The sequence below is a fragment of the Schistocerca serialis genome, chromosome 1 (genome assembly GCF_023864345.2).
Source record: "Schistocerca serialis cubense isolate TAMUIC-IGC-003099 chromosome 1, iqSchSeri2.2, whole genome shotgun sequence".
Taxonomy (NCBI): domain Eukaryota; kingdom Metazoa; phylum Arthropoda; class Insecta; order Orthoptera; family Acrididae; genus Schistocerca; species Schistocerca serialis.
In genome coordinates, this window is record NC_064638.1 from 615,358,508 (window position 1) to 615,367,879 (window position 9,372).

Below are 9,372 nucleotides of genomic sequence, written 5' to 3' on the forward strand. Positions count from 1 at the left end.
AAGTACAGACAAAATACAGTTTCATAAGTGTGAAGTTATCCAACGTATAATTGCGTAAACATGTGTCACTGATGTATTAAAAAAATGTTTATCTCTCAGTTAAATGATCAGATAGCTGTGTAATTCTGTGTTTTAGAGAAATATGGTACCGATGTGTAAAGTTGTATAAGCAAATACCATATTAGCTAGGGTTCCTTGTGGTTGCCACACACATGGTACACAAAGTAAGCGTGTACCCCCCTGAGGATTAATGTAATTATACCCTCAGGTGTTACAGATTACAGCAATGGGATGAAATGTATCACGGAAAACTTTATACGTGTACTGTAGCGCTAAATGTGCGTCTTGTTGCAACATAATCTGTGTGGAAGTGTCGTAGTTATCGTCCTCCGAAAGCTAAGTTCTGCAGAAGTCAATGTACTTACCTCATAATACACAAAAGTGAAATGCTTTGCTTATAAATGTCTTAGTTATTACGCTTATTGTTGTGATGATGAAAGTACTGTGCTGTAACGTATTGTTGTGCTACGGAAAAGGCAGTCTCATTGTAGCTATACTACAAAAGTTACTACTAAAACATGTTTTACTTTCCAGAATAAAACAGAAAAACTGTGCAGATATAAAACAGAAACACCGCAAAAGCAACATTGTATATTGTCACTCATTAGTAGCGTCGTGATAAAATCGTGTAGCTGTCACATAAACTAACCACTGTGTCATCTGGTATCTCACAGAAAGTACTTTAAATCCAGAATATATTTTCAAGTAAACCAAAATGTTGCATTAAAATCTCATTAGCAGTACCAGTATATGTTTTAAGTATGTGAGCCTTATGGTCGTTACGTAATCGTGCCACTAACAAACAAGAATGTACACACACAATAACGATGTGTCGTCAGTTCACTATAACAATGCATTCTTAATTTCTGTTTAAATAAGTTCTCTTGGTTCTTGACTGGATGTTTAACTTCAAACATTGTTGCATATTAACAGATTCTAAGTCTGACAAAGCATACTAGTAATGTAAAGTGAAAAGTTATATGGCAAAGACAAAGTTAAAAAGCAGATTATCTCTCAATAAATGGTTTTACATGTGAAATGTGGTGTAAACCTTTACTCTTCATAGTACTCAGAGTTTGAACTTGAATGCAATTGTCAGGCGGTATACGTCGGTAAAGAATACTGGAGTTTTTCTCAAGGTTAGCGTCTATGTTATTTTTCTCTGAGCCACCTGGCGCCCGCGGCTGCCTGCTGTTCGAGTCATTGTCTGTCTCTTTGTTGGCGCGCGTCGTTATTGGGATTAGGAGACCTAACTTCTACAAATTCGCCTTGCCGAGAGGGCCCAGCTCTGTTTAAAGCTCGCCAGTTCTGATGGAATTCAGGTCTGTCGTTTTGTCGGTAGTTTACACAGTTTCTTTCGTGTCGGTCACGTGGTGGAGAATTTATCCTTGAATCGTAACTCCGCGCTGAACTGTTGCGTCTGAAGTTATTCTGTCTCCCCTGGTAATAATTGTTTTGGTTCCCATATTTTCTGTTTCTATGGTTATCTCTGTCATATTCATTACTACGGAAATGCGATCTTTCTCTGTAACTATTACTCTGCCAATGGTTGTCATATGGGTGGTGTCTGTTTTGGTCATGATTTGGGTTGTAAGAATAGACCTGTCGTGTCCAGTTATTGTTTCTGTCGTCACGGAATTGTGACGGAAGTGACCTGTAGAGATTGTTTTCCTGTTTTCGCATCCCGCGACTGTCTGTGTCAATTTCCAGTTCTTGTAACAGTCCCTGAAAAGCCTCAATGTCTTCTTTACAACGTCCTGCTAAAATAATATATCGTAAATGTTCAGGCAATTTGAGTAAGCAAATGCGGATGAGTTCTGAGGGGCTGTATGGGTTTGAAAGATATTGATTCTTATGCAACATGTCTTCAAAATATTTGACAAGACTGGAAAATTCAGATTGTTCAAAGTGTTTCATCATCATGATGCTATGTTTTATTCGATCTTGTGTGGCTTGAGACCAATACGCTGAGAGGAAGGCATGATAAAAATCTCCTTCACTGTGGCAATCGTGAATGACCGATCGCATTCTTACAGCTGGTTCATTCTCTAAGTAGCCACACATAAATTCTAATCTGTGTTCTAACGACCAGTTGGGACGAAAACAATGAGAGAATTGATGGAGCCATGCTTGTGGATGAATGTCGTTGCCAGAATTCTTAAATGTTTTGAATTTACGTGTAGTAATGAACAGCTTATAGTCAAAATCATCATGTCGGCGAGTCGCATATCGGTCATTGTTAGGTCGTGTCGGCCGTTCCATCTCAAAATTCGGTGCACATTGCCAATTTCTTTCATAACTTCCGGAATGCCCTGTGTTATTATTTTGCGGCTTTTCCGTATTTCTAAGTCCCTCCTCCCGTGTTGGAGCGCGAGTGTCCTCTGAAATACGTAATTCTTGTATTACCTGTGTCAGCTGATCTTGTACTTCCCGGATTTCTCTTTGGTGTTGCGTATTAATTTGATTCTGATTTTGTTTGAATTTCCTAATTTGTTCATACTCTTCTGTGTCAGTGAAGGCTACAGGTGTTGTGTCATTCAGATAATCATCTACCTTTGTAGATAAGTTAGTGAACTGATCTGAAAGTTCGGCTACTTTATCCGATAGTGTACTTATTTCCTCAGTGTGTTTTTCTGAACCAAGTTTCAGAGTATCTACTGTGTCCTTTAAGTTTTCCTGAGTTTTTGCAAGTTGCGTAATCGAATCGGTAGATGCAACTGAGTCAAATTTAGCTAGCAAGGTCTCATGATTTTCATGAACAATAGTTTGCAGTTCTTTTATGGCTGCTTCGTGATTCCGTAATGCATTTTCATGCCGCGAAAAAATAGGTTGAAAATGCTCACAAATTTGTGTTTTTACGTCATTACAGACTTTTTGACATTTCGATTCAATGTTATGTAACTCAGTGGTTAAATCTTCACGTGTTTGTTCAAGTGTAGTGTCTAACTTTTGAAGATTTTGTTCCATTGTGTCTAACTTTTGAAGCTTTTGCTGTGTTTGTCTCTGATTTTGTTCCATTGTGTCTAACTTTTGAAGATTTTGTCCCATTTGTTTCTGATTTTGTTCAAGCGTTGTGTCTAACTTTTGTAGCTTTTGTCCCATTTGTTGCATTAACTGTAATAACAATGCACTGGTGTCTGAAACATGTTCCTCAGTGCTTTTCGGCAGTGAATTTGCACCGGCAACATTCACTTTTTGACAAGCGGAAAATGTATCTTGACTCATTTGAGAAAATGGTGAGGACGCAAAACCTGAATCTACAGTATTTGCAAAATTGTGTCCTGTCATTTCGGCTTCCTGAGGCGAGCTATTGCCGACCGATCGATCGATAATGCTTCCCTCTTCACTAATTGTTTCACTGTCCACGCCATTGTTTGCCGCCCGCTCCATTTCCCTATGCACAATTATCAAATTACTACTTTGAACATCAGTTAATTCATAACTCTGCGGCGCTAACACACTGCTTTCGTCTTCACTGTCATTTCTCAGTTTACTTTGGAGCCTAGTATTACGTTTTTCACATGCCATAATTGTCACAATATTTCACACGACAACGCAGAAAAGCACAATTTGAAGAGCAAAAATAAGAGAACACATTAACATAGCTCTGAAAATAATATTTAGTTAATTGCAAGCGTAGCTGCGAAATACTTGGTGCAAATCTATATGCATGCCACAACTGTTTTACTGTACAACAATGAAAGGCTACAACTACAAAGGAAATTCTCTCTATAATTACGCGCTAGCAATAAACAAAATCCACACCAATTACACAAACTACAAGAAAAAATCAGAAGATTCCAGTGAGGTATCCTCGGCTAAGGGTCGACATATGAAACTTCCCCTTTGAACAATTTATACAGGACTGTGCTTAAACTGACACACAATATTTTGTTAGCGCAACGCTATCTGACTTTCAAAATTCCCTACAAAAGAATGGCCCTGACTAACATTAAACTATACCTTTCACAAATCATTTACATCACAAAAATCTTCGCTGCTCAAGCTACTGCAATACAGCGAGCGCCACTACTGCCAGCTAAATAAAAGATTCAAACTATGGAAGGCACTAACTACTGATAGGGATAGTTAGCAAATGAAAGATATTAATAGAGAACAAACAATGTATTTACCTTGATATCATCATATATAAATATAGCAGTTCATGACAAATTTCAAAACTCCGCCATCTCTCTCCCCACATCCACCACTGCTGGCGGCTCACCTCCAACTGCGCAACGCTACGCGCTGTTAACATCCAGCTGCCCCTCTACAATGGCAGACAACAATGCAAAACTAGCCACAGACTGCACACAGCACAGCCAGTGATTTTCATATTGAGCGCTACGTAACGTTGCCAATAAGAAAACATAAACAGCCTACTTACATAGAGAAAACATAAACAGCCTACTTACAAGTAGCTTCACAATAACAGAGTACTCATATGGAATAGAATCTGGAAATTAAAATGTTAAAAGTCATTAGAATCGTAGTGCGACCTGCAAGGGCAACACAATCAGAAAACCCCAAGAAAAGGAAAGATGCTTGGCAGAAAAAAAACATGTATGACTTCACGTAACTCAAGCAGTGCCTCAGAAACACTAGGTGAGCACTATATCGAGGTTAAGCCTTTCTTTCTCCACTCTGCCGCATAACCTGATACCGAAAGTGCGCATCTTAGTTTGCAGTCTTACGGTGGCCGCAGTAATGGCAGCCGGAGGTGTTGGCACCGACCGCTGATGCATAAGAGCTGCTAACATAGTATAACGCTGATTGTAGGAGTTTGACTGCATGGAGCCAACTCATAGTCCGGTCGATACCGGTATGGTTGAATAATCTCTGTCACGAAAAATTTTAAGTACAACTCCGGAATGTCTTGCCAGAAGTCCGATGTCCAACCGTCGCTTTCACTTAAGTAGTCACTCACCCACTACCTTTCACTTAACTAGCCACAAACTGCTTACTCTGAGGGGCAAGACCTTCTTCTTCATCTCGGAACAAAACTTGCACAGAACAGACCTACAAACAATCAGCAAAAGAGCCTAATTGTTCCACCAATCCCAGACCTGAAAATTGGTTAAACGTCACCACCACATAATTTAACGTGCATAAGCTGATTTCACAAGCCAGCAGACATAAGGCGAAGAGTTTGTAACGCCGGAAATGCATATCCTCCTATTTCCATCTATTGTACTATAATTTGTTTACCTTATTTTTGTTACCTGAATATATGACATTTCTGTGTCTTTACATATTGTAATTGTTTTACTATTTGTATATATATATTTATGCATTTATGTCGATGTATAATTGGTTTGTTTCGTAAATATTATTTGTATTTTTACGCTGGGTCTTGCCTAGGGAAAACTGCTATCGAACGATTACATCGATAGGTCGTGTTAAGACTCAAAGTGTGTAGGATCTTTGGTAGTGTTATCTCTGCCGCGTGGAGCGCGGGCAGAGCTGTGGGAGTCTGACTGGAGTAGCGAGTGGAGCAGGTGTGTTGTGTGACGCTCCCTCGAGTTGCCGCACTTTCGGGGTTTGGCAGCATGTAATTGCGCTCGACTCGCGATGATAGTTTCTGACAAGGTGTCGCGGACGGGAAGCATTAGCTGGCGCACATCAAGAGCCCGTTTCGCCTGGTGACCGTGTCGAGAAGAAGGCGCGCCAACATCCAGCTTCTGCAACAGCGACGGCCGACAATGAGTGACTGTCGCCACCTCCTCGCTCGACGGCTTCAAACCTTCAATCAACCAACAAGGAAGACTAAAAGCACGTAAAGTTTCAGAACTGTATGGCAGACCACAGCTTTTCAAATTGTTCCATTTGCCTCGCAAAATTACAGCAACTGAGCATGAACCTTTGTTGCTCATTGTCCCAATTGCATTGCCAAGCAGGGTCCCTTCCTTTTCCGAAATGAACCCGAGTGTCGTTGAAATTCAAACGCCAGCATAATTCCATTTCATTGCTTTAATTTCAAAGTTCAATTTAAGTATTCATAGCTGGCTACAATAGTCATATTACACAAGCACAAATTAAGAGTGCGAGTTTTGTTACCGTATTTTAGCTTACCTGTGACTGCAGCTCAGCTTGGTACGTACTAAATTTTACTATTGTTAATTGTTCAGAATCGTTTAATTCAAGTTCAAAGTTAAATCTCTTCTTTCGAAATTGCGTAGATTCAAGTAGCTTTAGAAATGATTGTTGAGGTAGTCCAAGACTAACTGTATTTCGATGTGCTTCAGAAAGAAAGCTCACTATTAACTTCAGTCACTAAATTAACTTTCGATTTTCCGGTTTCATTAATTCTTTTGCTAAATTAAGTGTAGCGAAATTTATTACTTCTGACAAACTTTCAGTTTTCACACTCACGTGTCAACCTTCAGTTGCCACGCTTCTAGTGCTAATTATATGTGTAATAACCTTTCTTTTTCAGTTATTATAGTAATTGTCCATAGGACTGGCGACCGTAATTTCCCCCAAATCTCAAATATCTAATTACCGCTAATTGATTGTTAACGTAACGGCCACACATTTACTTACTTTATTAACTTTATCCCTATTTCAAAATTAATTTCCACCAGTTTCACTTGCATTTTTACTTTCATTTAGATGTAACCCTTTCCTCCCTCTTTACTAACAGGTTGACTTCGGTGACGATTGCTTTTCCAAAATTCCCATTTGGTACACGCGGTTTCATTTTTCACTGTCATTAAGGTCGATAAGTGAGGGGGAGGTTACATGTGGCGACCGTGACAGGACAATCTTTAAATTTGAGGTTGTTCTGGACACGAATTTTGCATTGTACAAATCTCGTAACAAAGTACTGGTTACGAAATGGTCGATACGTCACCGAGAAAATTAGTGTGAGGAATCCTAATTAGATTTGAGATTTGACATTTATATTAAAATTATTAAAATGAGTGAAGGCAACAATTACCAAAATTTGGTAGGCTTGGATAAGGAACAATCGGTCGAACAGTGGGAAACGCGCACCGCGGTACCCATTGTTCAGGGACAGGCGGCTAGCATGAAAGACGCGACCGCCGAAACGCAACAAAGAGCAGAAATGGAATTCCAAACTTTAGAAAATGTTTCGGAATCGGAAGTGAAAATCAAATCCGAATCCCTTGATGACGATTACGGGGGGACAATTAAAGAGGAAGCCGCTACGGAAGTAAAACCGGTAGTTTCCGGGAATTTAACTGATTTATTGAATGTTTTGATTAATGAAATCAAGAGTCAATCGGCCAAGCAAGAGGCTCAGTCTGAAAAATTTGAACGGATGCTAGACAATCAGAACAAAGCTATTAACGTTGTTATCAACAATGTTGGAGTGGTTAACACAAAAGTTGATAAAATCAAAGAAGATATTGTTGCAATTAATACCGAAATCGGTAATCTTAAACAGGAAATGATAGGCGTTCAGGCGGAAATTGCGAGCATAAATAATCGTTTTTATTCCGAAATTAGCAGAATCGAGAAAAGTGTAGGAGAATCAGTTGCTCCGATCATCGAGAATAAGGTGACGGAACAAATTCAATTAGTGAAAAAAGAGGATCAAAAGAAGGTGGAAACTTTAAAGGCTTTAGTATCCGAAGTAGATACCAAAGTGACGAAGCAGGCTAATACCTGCGAAGAGAAAAAAAGGGAAGTGGAAACGCTTGCGACAACCACTTGCCAAGTAATTACGAGAGTGTCGGAATTAGAAAAGAAACTTGACGAAAAACAGAGCTATGTGCCACAATCTATGCACATAGTTCGGCATTGTTGACGAAAGAGGAGCGGTTCGACCCCTTGAAAAAAGGCGGTATACACGCGACGGATTTCATTAAGAATTGTGAAAGAGTTTTACCCAGATCATGGACTAATGAGAGAAAAATTAATGCGATTATTGATGTGTTGGCTGGTGATGCCAAGCGTTGGGGCTTAAATCTCAACAAAACGGACCTGACTTTTGACGAATTTAAAAATTTGTTTCTGGCTGAATACTGGTCAGAGCAAAAACAGCAAAGTGTCTGGCGCGAATTTGTCGTATCGAGGCCTTTCGATGCGAATTCGCGCGGTTCAATGAAGGAGTTTTGTGACGGCTGGATCCGCAAGTTGGAATATTTGCGTGATCGCCGCACGGAATCCGAAATAGTCTGGGAACTCTACAAAAAGCTTCCAGATGATACAAAGCGCTACGTAGGAAGCAATTACAGGACAATAAATGATTTCCTGGAAAGAGTGGAGGACGAGGACAATTGGCGCAATAATCGCGACAGTGGTAGAGGCCGTGGTAACAACAACGGGTACCACAGCAACCACAACATCGATAACCATGGGAATAATGCATACCGCAACCATGGCAGCAATAACAATAATGGTTCGGATCGTAATAACAATCGGTACAATGCAAATAATAACAGGAATGACGGAAACCAGTATCATACTAACGTGCTACGGGCTTCACAGAATAGTAATAACGCCAGAGGGTGTGATCAGCCGCCTCAGCAGCATCTGGGGACCGTATCTGCTGGGACGAGACAGGGAAACCATTAGCCGCGCCGGTGAGGGGCCGACCGGGCGTGGAGAAATTTTGGCGGCCCAATAGCAGGAGAAAACCCAGGTGTCGTCGATATGAAAATTCCGTGTGGAATAATCAACGGCGGGAGAGTGTGCCTGTGTTAGGAGAAAGGAGTGCGCCCACAAGTAGTAGATCAGCTGTATACACGGCAGTAGGAAGTACATTCACTGTCAGTGAGAACAATTTAAGTAGTGTTCCGGAAATCGATTATAAAGTGGCAGCTGTAATACCCACAGCGGAACTGGAGATTGAGTTTAAGAATGATTCGCAAGTGTTGAGAGAAGATCAGATGTCGGATAAAACGTCCGTCATCGACCGAGGGGTTGCAGAGAGGGATGAGGTCTGGTTAAGGCAGTTCGGTCGCTTATACGACGAACTAAGAGATTATAGGGGCCTGTATGGGAGAAGTGTTTATGGGGAGCGCGTGCAGGATTTTCCGCGTCTCGTCCCGCAGGAAGATACTGTTTGTGAAATGATAGAAAGTTCTGGCCCTAACCGGCAGACTTTACTAGAAATAGTTGATGTTAATGGGGAGCACGAGCAAGATTGGTCGTGTTTCGTCCCGCAAGAGTTGGATGTTGAAGTAGTAACGGAAAGTTGTGGCCCTAACCGGCAGACCTTACCGAAAGTTTCAGTGGTAGAAGTAGCCGACCCATCCGACGCAAACCTCCAATTTAAACCTTGCGAAAGTATTAAGGAGAAAGATTGCGAAAATTTTAGTGATAGCCGGATACGATTGGTAG